The sequence below is a fragment of the Camelus bactrianus genome, chromosome 34 (assembly GCF_048773025.1).
Source record: "Camelus bactrianus isolate YW-2024 breed Bactrian camel chromosome 34, ASM4877302v1, whole genome shotgun sequence".
NCBI lineage: Eukaryota > Metazoa > Chordata > Mammalia > Artiodactyla > Camelidae > Camelus > Camelus bactrianus.
Window position 1 is genome coordinate 10,046,857 of NC_133572.1, and position 14,828 is coordinate 10,061,684.

The 14,828-nt window shown below is 40.5% G+C and overlaps 1 protein-coding gene and 1 non-coding gene across 3 annotated transcripts in view; both read left to right on the top strand.

Moving 5' to 3' along the window:
* Positions 1-14,828, top strand: part of DERA (deoxyribose-phosphate aldolase) — an 82,332-nt gene that overhangs the window by 9,590 nt on the left and 57,914 nt on the right. The gene's annotated exons all lie outside the window — the stretch shown is intronic.
* LOC123614477 (U6 spliceosomal RNA) lies at positions 10,914-11,020 on the top strand. The gene has a single exon (XR_006721888.1). It is a non-coding gene; the product is annotated as a U6 spliceosomal RNA (small nuclear RNA).

Here is a 14,828-nt window from a genome sequence, read left to right on the forward strand (position 1 = left end):
GACAATCCTCTTTATCTTTGTGTTTGGGGAAGTAGCTCCAGATCTGTGTATTTTGGTGTTTTGGGGGAGATTTTTTTGTTCTTCGGTAATTTGGGAGAAACTTAAATGCTTTCTGAAAATTTTCCAAAGAAGAAACAAGAAACATTTTAGTCCTGTATCTTTATAAGCAGAGCATATTTTCCTTTAAAAACCTTTTTTGACTCATCAGGAGGGAATCATTATTATAATCTGAAACCCTTCTGTCCAGCACATACGTGTACCTACTGTGTACTCAGCCTGATCCGCGTCTTTGTGAAAGAGATGAGGGCATTGGAAGGTGGGAGGCCCGGTCTTTGAGAAACTTCTTTGTTCAAACTTTAAAACGTCACTGGGAAAGCACAAAGCTTTACTCCTGCCGAGGGAAACAGACTTTGCTCATCCTCAGGGTATACAGTTGCCCTGTTTCAAATGATGAACCCGGCAACTTTGTATTTATTACTAACCTTTGGATAATCATGTAAAAATATTGTGGGAAATCTGTTGAGCAAGGCAAAGGTCTAGTAAGGGTTTTTATCAGCGGAAATACCTCCTTAAATCTGGCTCCAGGAAGAAAAAGTCACAGTTCAGTCTGCAGATGAATTTTCTGTTTGACTGGTCGTAATATTACACTAGTAATTACATAATATAGACAAACTGTGGGTTGCAGTGATAGCAGGTCGACTCCAGGCAGTAGTCATTGGTGCTAATAATACAGAAGATGCCTCAGAGAAAAGCAGAGTTCTCTCTGCTTCCAAAAGAAAGTTAGATCCTTTTGGTGCCAACAGTACTTTTACAGGCCAAGTGAAATTAAGCATCTTGAGGAATGACTGTCAGGGGATCTGTACTTCCCCATGTATGTTTCACTGAGTGCATCGTGGTTTACCTGGAGAGGATACAGGATGGGGACCTAGGCATTTTGATCCTTGCTCTGACAGCACCTGGCCATGTGACCTTGGGAAGGGGACTCTGGTGCACTGGCTTGTACTTTCCGTATCTGTGAAACAGACGTATGACAGTGTAGCTTGTCTGTTGTAACAAATGTACCACTCTGTGTGTTGGTGTGGGGGGATGTTGATCACAGGTAAGCTGTGCATGTGTGGGGCAGGGGGTCTGTGGAACGTCACTGTATTTTCCAACTTTGCTGTGAACCTCAAACTTCTCTAAAAAGTGAAGTTTATTTAAAAAACAAAACAAAATACAGATGCGTGATCTCTGAGAATCCTTCTGGTTCTGAGGTTCTTTGAGTCTTCTGGTCATCACCTAGAATTACCATTCTGTGGAACTGTGGGTCTGTGTGATATCCCCTGTGCTTAGAATTCATACCTTTTCCTTCCTTCTTTGGTCATCATAGTCCTCTCTGGCTTTCAAGGCTCCAAGTTCCGGTGATCAGTTTACATTTCCCCCAAGTCTGTGATGATTGAACATGATTGAATACATTGTTCTATGCTGTTTTTCCTCTCTCTAGATGTTTCTTGGATGTGCATCTTGACTTCATAAGTCTTTTATGTAAGCAGAGCCTTTTATTTTGTAATCATTCCTCTGGATGGCAGAGTATTGATTTATAGTCTTAATGTTTCTTTCATAAAAAAATATCTTGTAGGCTCACCCCTTCCTTTTTTCTTCTATTCCTACGCTTTGCTCATTTTACTACACACCTAAGTCATAACAGTGGCCTTAAACGTAGCTGATTTCTCTACCAGTGGTCTTTTCTCATCTGCCCATGGAAAATCCACATTTGGTGAAACTTTTCCTTGTTTGTTTAAGTAGAACAAATTACATTTATCTTCTCACATTAGTGATCTTGATTATTTGGCTCCTTTAGGAAGCATTTCTGTTTCATGAAAAAGTATATAATCTGACTTAGTCAAAGTAATGTATTCACCGTTATTAGCAGAAAGGAATGGTTGAGTTCGTGGGGACAATCAAATAGTGCTGTCAGGGAGTGATGAATGAGTTGAGCTAGTTAGGAATTCTGACAGGACTGGAAATGTCTTTTAAATTCTGTTAAAATTGTATGTCAAATAGTTGAATTAAATAAATATGTTTTTCACTGCAAAGATTGAATTTACAGCATCCTAGAAATAACTTGTGTTTGGAAGCATAGAGACCTGTTTGAGTCTTAGCCCTGATGTGTGCTGTGTGACCTTAGACAAGTAATTTAATCTCTCAGCTTTAGTTTCCTCATCTATAAAATGGAACTAATGCCTTCATGGCAGAATTAGTATGAATATTCAATGAGAAATACAGTTAAATCACCCTTAGCTTGATGAGTGACCAATAAATGGTAGCCATTATGCCAGTAATCTTCCTTAAATACTGCTTTGGTTATTTCACCTCCCCCATAAAAGCTTGGTTTATCTCTTCTGCTGGACCGTTCACCACTCAGCTCCCGAGGTCCTCTGCCTTTTCTTGAGGCACCTGCTGATTTCTGTCTTGTGTTTGCATTGTCATAGTGATGCTTTCTTAACAAGCTGCTTGAGGGTAGCATCTGTGTCTGTTAGGTCTGTATGTCCCACATGTCACTTAGAGCAGTAGGTTTCCTGGGGCACGTAATTGTTTTTATTAGTGTTTGTTCAATGAACGAGTGAAGAAGCATCAACTGTCTTCTCTAGGAATGTGCAGTGCCTGGTGTGCCAAGCCAGACAGCTTGCTCCCTCTCTCTCTGAGGGTCCTGGGTCATTTGGCTCATTTCTGTCCCCCTTCCCCTTCCTCTTTGGAGGTCAAGCTTAAATTCTTCCACTTTCATGGAACCTTCCTTTATTCTTCTTGTTTAGTAGATGTCTTTTAACAGTTAATTATTTTGATTTTTTTCTCTGTAACTTTCCTTTTCATGATATCGATTCCCTGTTCCTTAACACCAAAGACAATAACTCCTGCATAAGAGGCATACTATCTGCAAACTTTGCAGAATGAATCAATGTGTGTAACCTTTACTCTTTCAAGCATGAAAAAAAAAATGTTTAAAACTTAGGCCATGTAGGACATTTTCCTAAAATTAAGTATCCTTAAGAGATTTTTTCCTAATTATAAAGGTCATATAGAGTCATCATAGAAATTTTTAAAATATGTATAAATACAGAGAAGGAAATTAAAATTGCCCCATCTTATCCCAAGCATGTAAGCACTTATAAGCACTCAGGATCGTTAAGTACTCAGTAAATACCAACTTTTAGTAATAAAAGGTATAAATGGACTCCTGAGGCTTTTAGAGACACTTTTGTCCAATCAAGTGGCTGGGCTGCCCTGCCTTTTTGGTTCACTGAGTGTGTTTTCAACAAATTTTTTGATTCCTCTCCTGTGATTGGGTTGTTACTCTTCTACAGAGATTTCTACCTGCTGGTTTGCTCTTTTGAGTATGTACTGGGCTAGAAAGAAAGCATCGAGGTTTCTAGAACTGGGAGTAAACCAAGACTATGTGACGGACATGCCATGGGCAAGCGGTGAAGCCAGGAAAAGGCCGGTGGCCTAGAACAACCTGTTTGGGTTGTTAGCCCCCGGGTAACTGAGGGTCAGCTGGCGTTAGGGATACTCCTTATGAGGCAGGGGAAGTTTTGCTTCTGGGGACACCTGCCTCTTGCTGCAAGCATTTCCCCACTGAGCTGTCTACTTGGAGGGTGCCTTTCCCCTCTTTTAAAAGCTGTCTTGGGGAGGAACAGAAAACTCCCTTCCCACCGATGTGAGAGATGGATGGTGTAAAGAACTGCTTTTTCCTAGGAAAGGTAACTTTAGTAAGTACCAAGGACTGACACTTTAATTGTGCAATTTGAAATACTTAACCTTAGGGAGTATTGGGTGGCAGGCAGCCTTCTTTGCTATTCCTGAAATCTTGCCCTTTTGACTTCGCTCCACTCTGTATTTGGCAGAGCTGACCTCACAAAGGCCTCTCAGCCTTCTAGATCTGTAGCTGTTAAATCCTCCTCTGCAGACGGGAATAGCCTTGTCTGTGAAAACTGGACAAGACCAGCCCCTGTAGTGAGCTGACTCAGTCACGTGACTCTTCCAGGGGCTTCACGTCCCAGAGGGGGCTGTGGGAGGCCTGTGTTCCTGGGCACACCCCAGGGGGCGTGCCGCCCAATGCGCGTGGCTGCGCGGATGCTCTTGTAGGGCTAACTCAGACTGGCTTCTGAGCTGGCACATCGATAGCTTCTTGTTTAAAGGAGGAGTGATGGTGCTTTAAAATTTTTGATGACCTGTCACCAAGCATCCCAAAGCACTGGGGAAACCAGCCCCCTGGTCAAAAGCCTGTGCCACAAAAGAACTACTTCCCGAGAAGTTGCAGAAGGAGATCAGGTGCTGCTGTGAGAAGCAGTGTTTGGAATCAGCACCCAGCAGGTGGTGTTTGCCACGCAAATTCTGTTTGGAAAAGAGATTCCCAGACAACGTTGGCAGTCATTGTGCTGCATAATGTGGCGGGGGTTGGTTTGTTTACTGGGGGAGGCAGTGTCAGCTCGAGCCCATGTTAGATGCCTTCTATTTAAGGGCTCCACCTCCATCCCAAGTTCTTTCTGTGTGTATTTAAATAAATATATGTATTTAGACTCACAAACATAGGAAACAAACTATAGTTACCAAAGGGAAAAGGGAAGGGGACAGAGGGATAAATTAGGAGTTTGAGATTAACAGATACATACTACTATATATAAAATAGATAAATAACAAGTACCTTCTGTATAGCACAGGGAACTATGTTCAGTATCTTATAATAACTTATAATAGGTAGCTTGGCAAAGATTAAAAAGATCATGATATTCACTGTTGGCAAAGATTAGGAAAATGGGCATTATTACTCAGATTGTAAATTGTCAACTTTTATAGGTAGCCAGTTTTCTGGAATATATCAAATGTAAAATGTATCAAATGTATACTTGAGCCAACAATTCCAATTCTACAGGCTATCCTAAATAAATTGACAGGTACAGAAAAAAAATTATATATAAAAAACAAACAAACAAACAAAAAAACCTATAATGGAAAAGTATCTGGAGAAGAATATATATATATATTTGTATGTATAACTATCACTTTTGCTATACACGTGAAACTAACACAACATTGTGAATCAACTGTACTTCAATTAAAATATATATTAATAAACGCAGTTAAAAGCATTACTGGAGAGCATGGGACTCTGGCGTGCAGGGATCTGGAAAGCATAAGATATTTTCCGTAAATCAAAGGGTGGTCAGAAGATGATATAAGGCATGTATGATACATATAGTAGCTACATGAGTAAATATTTCTTTTTTAATTTTTATTTTTCTTTCAAAAGTTAGTTCACTTTGGTTTCAAAGGATCATCTCTTGCCCCAGTTTGAGAATTTGGTTATGTAGTTCTAGACTACCCAGATTAAACTTTCCTGCAAATAAATATATGTGTTGGGATGGTTACCCTCTTAGTGAAATAGAGCCTCTTTTTTAAAGTCAGACTGCCTGGGATTCGAATCCTGATTCGTCTACCTATGATTTTGGAGTTTCCACACCTAAAAATTGTGGCGAATGAGAGCTAGGTCACAGAGTGAAGGTTAAATGACGCGTTACGTGTAGAGCAGCTGGCATGGTGCCCGGGGTGTCCTGGCTACAGTAAGGATTGTTTACCCTTCTCTGTACACAAGATATAAGAGGAATGTTGGAAAGTTCTGACCTTAAAGCCAAAGAGCAACTGATTGTGAACAAGGGTGTCTGCTGACTGGAATATTGCACTGGGTTCTGAGGGAGAAGTTCAAAGGGGCCAGTAGCCCCAGTGTACGCTGGAGTATAATGGGGTTGAAATAAGAGATGGATTCAATACTACCTTTATGGTGATTTGCTTTCCTTCGTATGGAAATGTATTAAAAATTATCACTGAGGGGCTTCCCCCACCTGGGAAGTTATCCACCCTAGTTCTTTCATTTTTCTAAATTTTTTTTGTGGGTGATCAGCACTTTTGAAAGCTGTTGAGTAGCCAGACTATAGAGTATTCATTGGGTAAGTCTCACTGGTGCCATCCTGTGGCTCTTTTACGTAAGTCATCATAGACAGGTGCTCATACACTATTACTTGAGAACAGCAATATATTTTTGGGAAAAGTAGACACTGGTTTCAAAATTCAAATATACAAATTTTAATAGCAAATTTGTAGTGATTCTCAGTAGGTCATTTTTTAAAAAGCATTTGCCTAAAAGGTTTAAGCGTCCAGAATAATATGAACTCATAAACATTAGGAAATAAGTTAACACCCCTGCCCAAATATGTAATTCATAATTTACTGTGTCTTACCTTAGGGATAAAACATAAAAGTGCATGTTCCTGAGAGCGGTCATATATTGTCTTAAGTTCATGGGTAAGTGGGATGGTATGAGAGCAGAAGGACTTTGAGTACTGGACAGTAGTAATGGTGGAATGGCTTTTAGGAAAAATGAGGACAAGTTTTATATAACCATAAAGTTCCATTAACATATTTATTCTTCCCTTTTTTGCGGCTTAACATCCTTATTTATTTAAGTGGAGTGGTTTTGTTACTATTTTTAGTTCTCTGCTGTAGCCTTTCAATTATGTTTATGATATTTTGATGGGGTTAGTCATGTGCAGGTTGGTTTTAGCAAGTAAATATCCTTGTAGACTCACAGTAACTTGTGTGACTCACACAGTAGCCTGCACGAGTAGCAACTTTATGAATCATGTTTTCTATTGATTTATACTATGAACTTAAAAAAAAAATTGCCCAGGGCATTTGGGGACATTTTCAGATTTAAATTTAGGAGAGTCTGTCATCAAGTCTGTCATCGAGAGGAAAGAGTTAAATAGGTTTTCTCTGAAGCTCTTAGCTCTTGGAATAATTGATGAAATCTTCTCGAAGGATTGAGAGATGGATCTTTACCCAACAGGGGGCCAGTGTTTTCTAGCTTCTTGATGAATTTCTCTGAAGTCTAATGATTCTTTCTGAACACCAGGCACATCTAGGAGCTTGGAGAAACTCTGATTAGTTTTCCCAGAGTACACTGAATTGAAAGGCTAAGTATTTGGAAATCCAAATGTGGTTTAGTAAGTCTCATGGTGTAGCTTTCTGAGCATGTTTAGTGGTATAACCAAGGCCTTGGCAATGAAGTGTCATAATATGGGGAATTTGTCTGTTAAGATGTTAATTCGTCTGGAAAGCATATATAAACCCATGTAGATTCCTATCTCGCTTTGTCTGGCAAAGTAACAGGTGTAGACAGGCTGAAGAACTTGATTTAGGCTAATAGAGTGAGTCTCTTTCATAAAGGCGAAAATAGGCCTGGTAGAGCATAAAAGAAACTGAAGGTCTTTTTGTCTTCTTGCCTCTGAGATTTTTTTTTTTCTCCTCTCCTTACAAAGCAAAGCATCTGGGATATGGCAGATGTCATTCAGAATGTAAATCCGTATGTTAAGTCCAGAGGGTAACTCCTGGCGGTCTGTAAGAAAAGATAAGCTGCACCTTTAGGAGTAGAATGGTATACTTTCTAATGACATTTCTGAAATAGAGGGAAGGTGAAACACAGGAATGCCTTATTTTATTGCACTTTGCCGAAGTTGTGCTTTTTACAGATTGAAGGTTCGTGACAACTGTGCATTGGCCGAGTCTATGGGCACCATTTTCCAAAAGTATTTGCTGATTTCTTGTCCCTGTGTCACATTTTGGTAATTCTCACAATATTTCAAGCCATTTCATTAGTATTATATTCATTGTGGTGATCTGTGATCAGTGATCTTTGATGTTACTACTGTAGTTGTTCGGGGGCACCACAAGCTGCACCCATATAAGACTGTGAACTTCACTGATAAATGTTGGGTGTGTTCTGACTGCTCCCCAACTGACTATTCCCCCCTCTCACCCTCTCCTCAGACCTCCCTATTCCCTAAGATACAGCAGTATTGAAATCAGGCCAAATTAATAGCTCTGTAATGGCCTCTAAGCATTCAAGTGAAAGGAAGAGTTGTGAGTCTCTCACTGTAAATCAAAAGGTGGAAATGATGAAGCTTAGTGAGGATGGCATGTTGGAAGCGGAGACAGGCCACATGCTAGGCATCTTGCACCAAGCAACCAAGCTGTGAATGCAAAGGGAAAGTTCTTGAAGGAAAGTAAAAGTGCTGCTCCAGTGAATACACTAATGATAAAAAAGCGAAACAGCCTTATTGCTGATGTGGAGCAGGTTGTAGCGGTCTGGATAGAAGATCCAGCCAGCTACAGCATTCCCTTAAGTGAAAGTGTAGTCCAGAGCAAGGCCCAACCTCTATTCAGTTCTGGGAAGGCTGACAGAGGTGCAGAAGCTGCAGAAGAAAGGTTTGAAGCGAGCAGTGGTTGGTTCATGAGGTTTAAGGAAAGAAGTCGTCTCAGTAACAGAAAAGTGCAAGGTGAATTAGCAAGGGCTGGTGTAGAAGCTGCAGCAAGGTGTCCAGAAGATCTAGCTCAGATCATCAGTGAAGGCGCTGCACTAAACAGCAGATTTTCCGTGTAGATGAAACAGCCTTCTGTTGCAAGAAGATGCCATTTAGGACTTTCGTAACTAGAGAGGAGAAGTCAATGCCTGGTTTCAAAGCTTCAAAGGATGGGCTGACTCTCTTGTTAGGAGTTAATGCTGCTGGTGACTTTAGGTTGAAGCCAGTGCTCATTTGCTATTCTGAATTATGCTAAATGTGCTCTGCCTGTGCTCTATAAATGGAACAACAAAGTCTGGATGACAGCCTGTCTCCATGATTTACTGAATATTTTAAGCCCAGTGTTGAGACCTATTGCTTAGAAGAAAAGATTCCTTTCAAAACATGACTGCTCACTGACAGTGCACCTGGTCACCCAAGAGCTCTGATGGAGATGTACAGTGAGACTAGTGTTATTTTCATGTCTAATTATACATCCATTCTATTGCCCATGGATTAAGGAGTAATTCTGACTTTCGAGTATTATTTAAGAACCACATTTTGTAAGGCTGCAGTGAATAGTAATTCCTATGATGGATCTGGGCAGAGTAAATTGAAAACCTTCTGGAAAATAATTACTTTTGTGATTCATGGGAAGGGGTCCAAATGTCAAGATTCACAGGAATTTGGAATAAGATGATTCCAACCCTCATGGATGACTTTGAGGGGTCCGAGACTTCCTCCTGAGTGGAAGAAGTAACTGCTGATGTGGTGGAAATCACAAGAGAACTAGAATTAGAAGTAGAGTCTGAAGATGGAACTGAATTGCTGCAATCTCATGATAAAACTTTAGTGGGTGAGGAGTTGCTTCTTATGGATGAGAAAAGAAGTTAGTTTCTTGAGCAGCTTGGCTGTGGTTTTTCCCACTTTCCATTCTGTCTTATATAAATTAATAGTCATTTTCCTGTCTTTCAAGTCTGGAGTCCTCTGTCTAAATTTCATGATTCTCTGTGATAACACCTTACCCATGCCACCATATCTTTACTCCCAAACACAACTTTTAGCCATTGTTATTGGTCTGTGAACAGGCTGTCACCATTCCCAGATTGATCTTTGTTCTTATTATACCCAATATTTGAAATGTCTTTCATCTCCTTGACTTGTAGTTAATTTCTGCTCATCTGTCTGGGCCAGTAGTCTTGTTGAAACCTTTCATGGCCGGCCTAGTCTTCTCATAGTCACAGAGTTGGAGCCAGAACCCAGTCTCCTGACTTGTTCTGCACTGTCATGTCTTCTGTTTGGCGCTACTGCTCAGATCCATTGAATGATGACTGTCACACCAAGCTGGCTGGTTCTTTCCTCCTTGTCAGCGATGGCTTTCTAACCTGGCGGTTAAGTTAATCAGAGAGGACAGCATCTTCACACCAGCTGTACTATAAAACATTGTAAGATAGTTAACAGGTGTCTGGCACAGAGTCAGTGTCCATAAACAGTTGTCCATGGTTTTCCAACTCCAAATCCAGTGATGCCCATATCACAGAACCAGAATTGAGAATTCCTTTTTTCAGGGGCAGTGCTGTGTATCACGAGCCCCTTGTGTTCCTGTGACTCTCCACCCTTGGCCGTCCAGTACAAGGCCTCAGTAGATGGCCTGTGGGTTCGGTTGTGTTACCACCGTGCTGTTAAAGTTTTATAATAAACTCACTTGGAGCACTAGTAAATTAAAAACGAAATGGGTGGGAAACTATTGGATATTTAAACTGCCTCTTTCTTTGATTTCTTGATTCAAGCCAAGAGTACATATCTCACACAGCTTTGATAGGTGGATTGCTGAGGAAAACTGTATGGTCCCAATCTGGCAGGTTAAGAGTTTCCTTGAACTAGTTCACGAAGTGCTTCATACTGGGAACCTGGAGAAATACTTAGTTTCTGAAAAACCTTTTGATAATGCTTCCCCTAAGAGTTTAAGAAAAATGCCAACAGAGTAAAAAGTATTGCTTTTTTTCATAGATTTAAATGTATTTAAACAATAGCCAAAAAGAGTACAAGAGAAAAGCTGTTCTTTGTTCCACAGAGAGGTCAGTCATTGGTTGACAGTTTTATTATGGCAAATAATATTTTCAGTGCTAACAGAACTCTTTGGAGGAGAGCTTAGAAAAACAGTTGATGGGGGTGGGAGGGGGAAGTATAGCTCAGTGGTAGAGCGCATGCTTAGCGTGCACAAAGTCCTGGGTTCAAACCCAAGTACTGCCGTTAAAATAAATTAAGTAAATGAATAAATAAACCTAATTGCCTCTCCTCCTCCCAAAAAGAAAAGCAGTTGACAGACATGAAGTTAAAGATATTTTGAAAAGTGAAAAATTTGTTAGGTTTGTAAATGAATGGAGGTGAATTTAAAAACATGGGCACCTGTTGCTGTTTTAACCTGTAGTTTCACTGTAATTTTTAAAAAGGAATTTAGATGAGGTATGTCTTGGTCTGTTCAGGCTGCTCTAACAGAAATACCGTAGAATATGTAGCTTATAAAAAAACAGAAATTCAGTGCTTGCTTCAACAGCACATATACTAAAATTGGAACAATATGGAGAAGATTAGCACGGCTGCTGTAAAAGGATGACATGCAGATTTGTGGAGCATTCTGTGAAAACAAACAAACAAAATAGATAAAACCCAGAAATTTGTTTCTCACAGTTCTGGAAGCTGGGAAGTCCACGATCAAGGTGCCGACAGATTTGATGTTTGATAAGGACCAGCTTCTTCATTGGTGGCTGTCTTTTCACTGACACTTCACAGAGCAAAGGGGATGGGGATCTTTCTGGAGTCTCTTTTATAAGGGCACTAATCCTACCCATGAGAGCTCCATCCTCATGACCTGGTCACCTCCTGAGGGCCCCACCTCCAAATACCATTATTTTGGGGATTAAATTTCAACATACATACGAATTGAGGCGGGGGTGGGAGCACAAACATACAGACTTAGCAAGGCATTATATATATATATAATATATATTGGCATTATACACACACACACACAGAGTAAAGTGTTCCATTCTTAAATGTATAGTTTAGTTTTTATATACTTCCATAAGTGAGTTTCAGTGTAATTTGGTGTACACATTTGTATTAGTGAAGTGTTAAATGTTTACATTTTAGGGTTTGGGAAGGAAAAAAAAAGTAACTCTTAGCCTACCATTTTATACTCGGGTAGCAGTTTGCTATCACAAGCTTTTCATATTGGTTTCTGTATGTGGTTTATTGCTACAAAGAAAATTAGTGCAAAACTTAATAACCTGAAATATCAACAAAACACATGTCAAGTCTCACAGTTGCTGTGGGTCAGAAATTTGGGAGTGGTTTAGCTGTGTGGTTCTGGACTGGGGGTCTCTCAAGGTGGTTGCAGTCAAGTTGTCAGTCCAGACTGACCTGAAGGTTTGACTGGGGCTGGGGTTCCACTTCCAAAGTGTATTACCCCCATGGTTGGCAAGTTAGAGGGAGAGAGCATAGCGGGGTGGAGACTTAATATAAGGATTGGCTCACGTGAGTTGGAGACTGAGAAGTCCAACACCTGCAGTTGGCAAGCTGGAGACCCCAGGAGAGCATGTGGCGTAGTTCCAAGTCCAAGTGTGAAGCCAGGGGAAGAGTGGTGTCCCAGCTCTAAGATGGTCAGACAGAAGGAGAATTCTTTCCTTCTCAGCCTTGTATTCTGTTCAGGGCTTCAGCAGGTTGGATGAGGCCCGTCCACCTTGGGGAGGGCTAGATGTTTTACTGGGTCTACCAATTCAAGCGTTAATGCTGACTATAAACACCCTCGCAAGAGACACTGGGAGGTAATTTTTAACCAGATCGAGGCACCTCGTGACCCAGTCAAGTTGACACATAAAACTAACCATCACATATCTGAACCTTGGTGAGACTCAGATGAACATTTCTGGTAAGAGAGCTGCACAAGTGATGCTGTATATTTTATATCATATCTTGAGGCACAAAACAAGGCTTGAGTTGGATTTTTGATAAGGATGACCTAGCATTCAAATGAAATACTTCTGACAGTGAAAAGGGGCACTAAAAAAACCTTAAAATGGTATAATTGAAAAAGGTTGAGTGATTGGCAAATTGTTTTTATTTTTTTGTGAACCTTCTATTCAAGATATAGTAACTGTTCAAAACTTGTAAACAAATTCACTCTAAAAGATATTTTCAAGTGCATCAAAATAAAAAATGTATTCATATTATTTCAGCATTATAAAACAATGTAAGTTGAATTATTACTTAGCTTTAGTTTCTTAGCTGTATCAATCTCTGATATGTCATTGGAGGTATTTGAAGAATAATTTTTTCAATTTCTTAAAGTACTAAAATGTTCAGCAGTTGTTTTTTATGTTGCATTTTACGTTTCTTAAATTTTTAATTCTTGACACCTTCAATTGATTTTTCTTTGTGGAACATATTTTTAATTGAGAAAGTATTTATAGGTGCTGAAGGTACTTGGTAAACTTAGAACACATTCTGTAAGTGGAGAGTATTCTCAATTTTCATATTTTTTAATATTGAAATGTGTAAATATTTTGGCACAAATAGCTTCACAGTTAATGCATTTTGCTCCATTCTGAGGCAAAATAATATATATTTTTATAAGACAGAACTTGTCAAATAAGATGTTTCAGTTTTTATTCTTTTGAATGTTCTGCTAGATTTATATACTGTAAAAAAATCAGAGGCCTTCTCAGTTTCATTTCTGTGATGCTGTGAGTTATAATAAGAAATATACGCTTGGTGTTCGTCCACTCTTCTTGGCATAGAGCTCCTGAAACTCTTTGGATTTCCTAAGCGATGAGAGCTGTAATGGTGTATTGTTATGTTAATGAGGTGACTTTTGGACCTCACCTAAGGATGGGGACTTGTTGCCTGGAGAACCAGCCACATGATTAGCGGGTTGGAACTTTCACTCCCACCTCTCAGCCAACCTCTGGGTTAGGGAGAGGGGCCAGAGGTTGAGTTTAATCGCCTATGGCCAGTGATTTAATCAATCGTGCCTTTGTTTTGAGGCCTTCATAAAAAGGGAAAAGACTGGGGTTTGGAGAGGTTCCCTGTTGGTGATCACATGGAGTCTCAGGGAGGGGCTCGCTTGGAGAGGACACGGAAGCTCCTCACCCTTTCCCCATATCTTTCCCTTTGCATCCCCTTCATCTGGCTGTTTCTGAGTTCTAGCCTTTTATAGTAAACTGATAGTCTAGTAAGTAAAATGTTTCTGAGTCCTGTGAACTACTCTAGCAAATTAATCGAATCCAAGGAGCGGGTCATTGGAACCTCCAGTGGTAGGTAGAGCACAGGTGATAACCTGGACTTGTAACCAGGGTCTAAAGGAGGGTGCGGCAGGAGGTTGGGCCGTCTGTGGGACTGAGCCCTTAACCTGGGGAATCTGATAATATCACCTCTGGGTAGATAGTGTCAGAATCGAGTTGAATTGTGGGACACCCAGCTGGTGTCTGGAGCATTGCTTAGTGTATAGGAAACCCTTTTCCCCACATTGGAATTGGGTGTAGAGCCTTTAATTTCTTTCCAGGACAAAATGTAAGTGTATGCAGTTTAAAATAGGAGCTTGTGGTAGCCAGTCTCCAGGATGGACCAGGTCTCGGGTTGGGTGTCTTGATGTCCTCTGCTGCATGGATTCAGGTTCTCCCTGAGACTCACGTTAACCAACAGAACATGGCAGAGGTGGTGATAGCTGCTTTTATGGCTTCGGGAGCCCGGAGCTGCTGTCAGGAGTTCAGCTACCCTGCTGGAGAAGGCATGTGGAGAGGGGGATGTTCTGGGCCTACACAGAGAGAGAAGGACGCCTTGTGTCCCAGCAGAGCCCAGTCTCCTGCTGCTCCCTCTAAGGCACCCAACACGTGAGTGAAGCCACCTCACGGGTTCCAGCCCCCGGTGCCATCTGGCTGTGGACACACGACATCTCAAGTGAGCAGAGCCACTCGGCCCAGCCCCAGTCAACCGGCAGAACCAGGAGAAAGAGTAAAAGGGTTGGTGTTTTTAGGCATGACATTTTGGGGTGGTTTGTTACACTGCAGTAGATAATAATCAAGACAGATAACTTGGGATACTCCAAAGTACAATTTTACAATTTTAAAATTAAGTTGTACACTAGCTGGAATCTCCTTATTTAATTTGTTCAAATCCTCTCTTTTGTAGAGGGATAAACTTCAGCGCCTTCTTGTTTGCAACATTTACAAACCACTGTGAACAGTAATGGTAGTTCACTGAGTTTCAAAATGCCACAGGCTTTGGGTTTTTATTTACTTAATAGGTTTAAAAAAAAAAGATGTTCAACTGATTTTGAAAAAAAAAATAAAACCAACATTTAAAGATCTTATTAATAAAAAAGTTCAAGACTGGTCGCTGTGTATCAGCTTAGCGTGATTGACAAAATGGTTCTTACTCTTCAAAGAGTCAAATGTT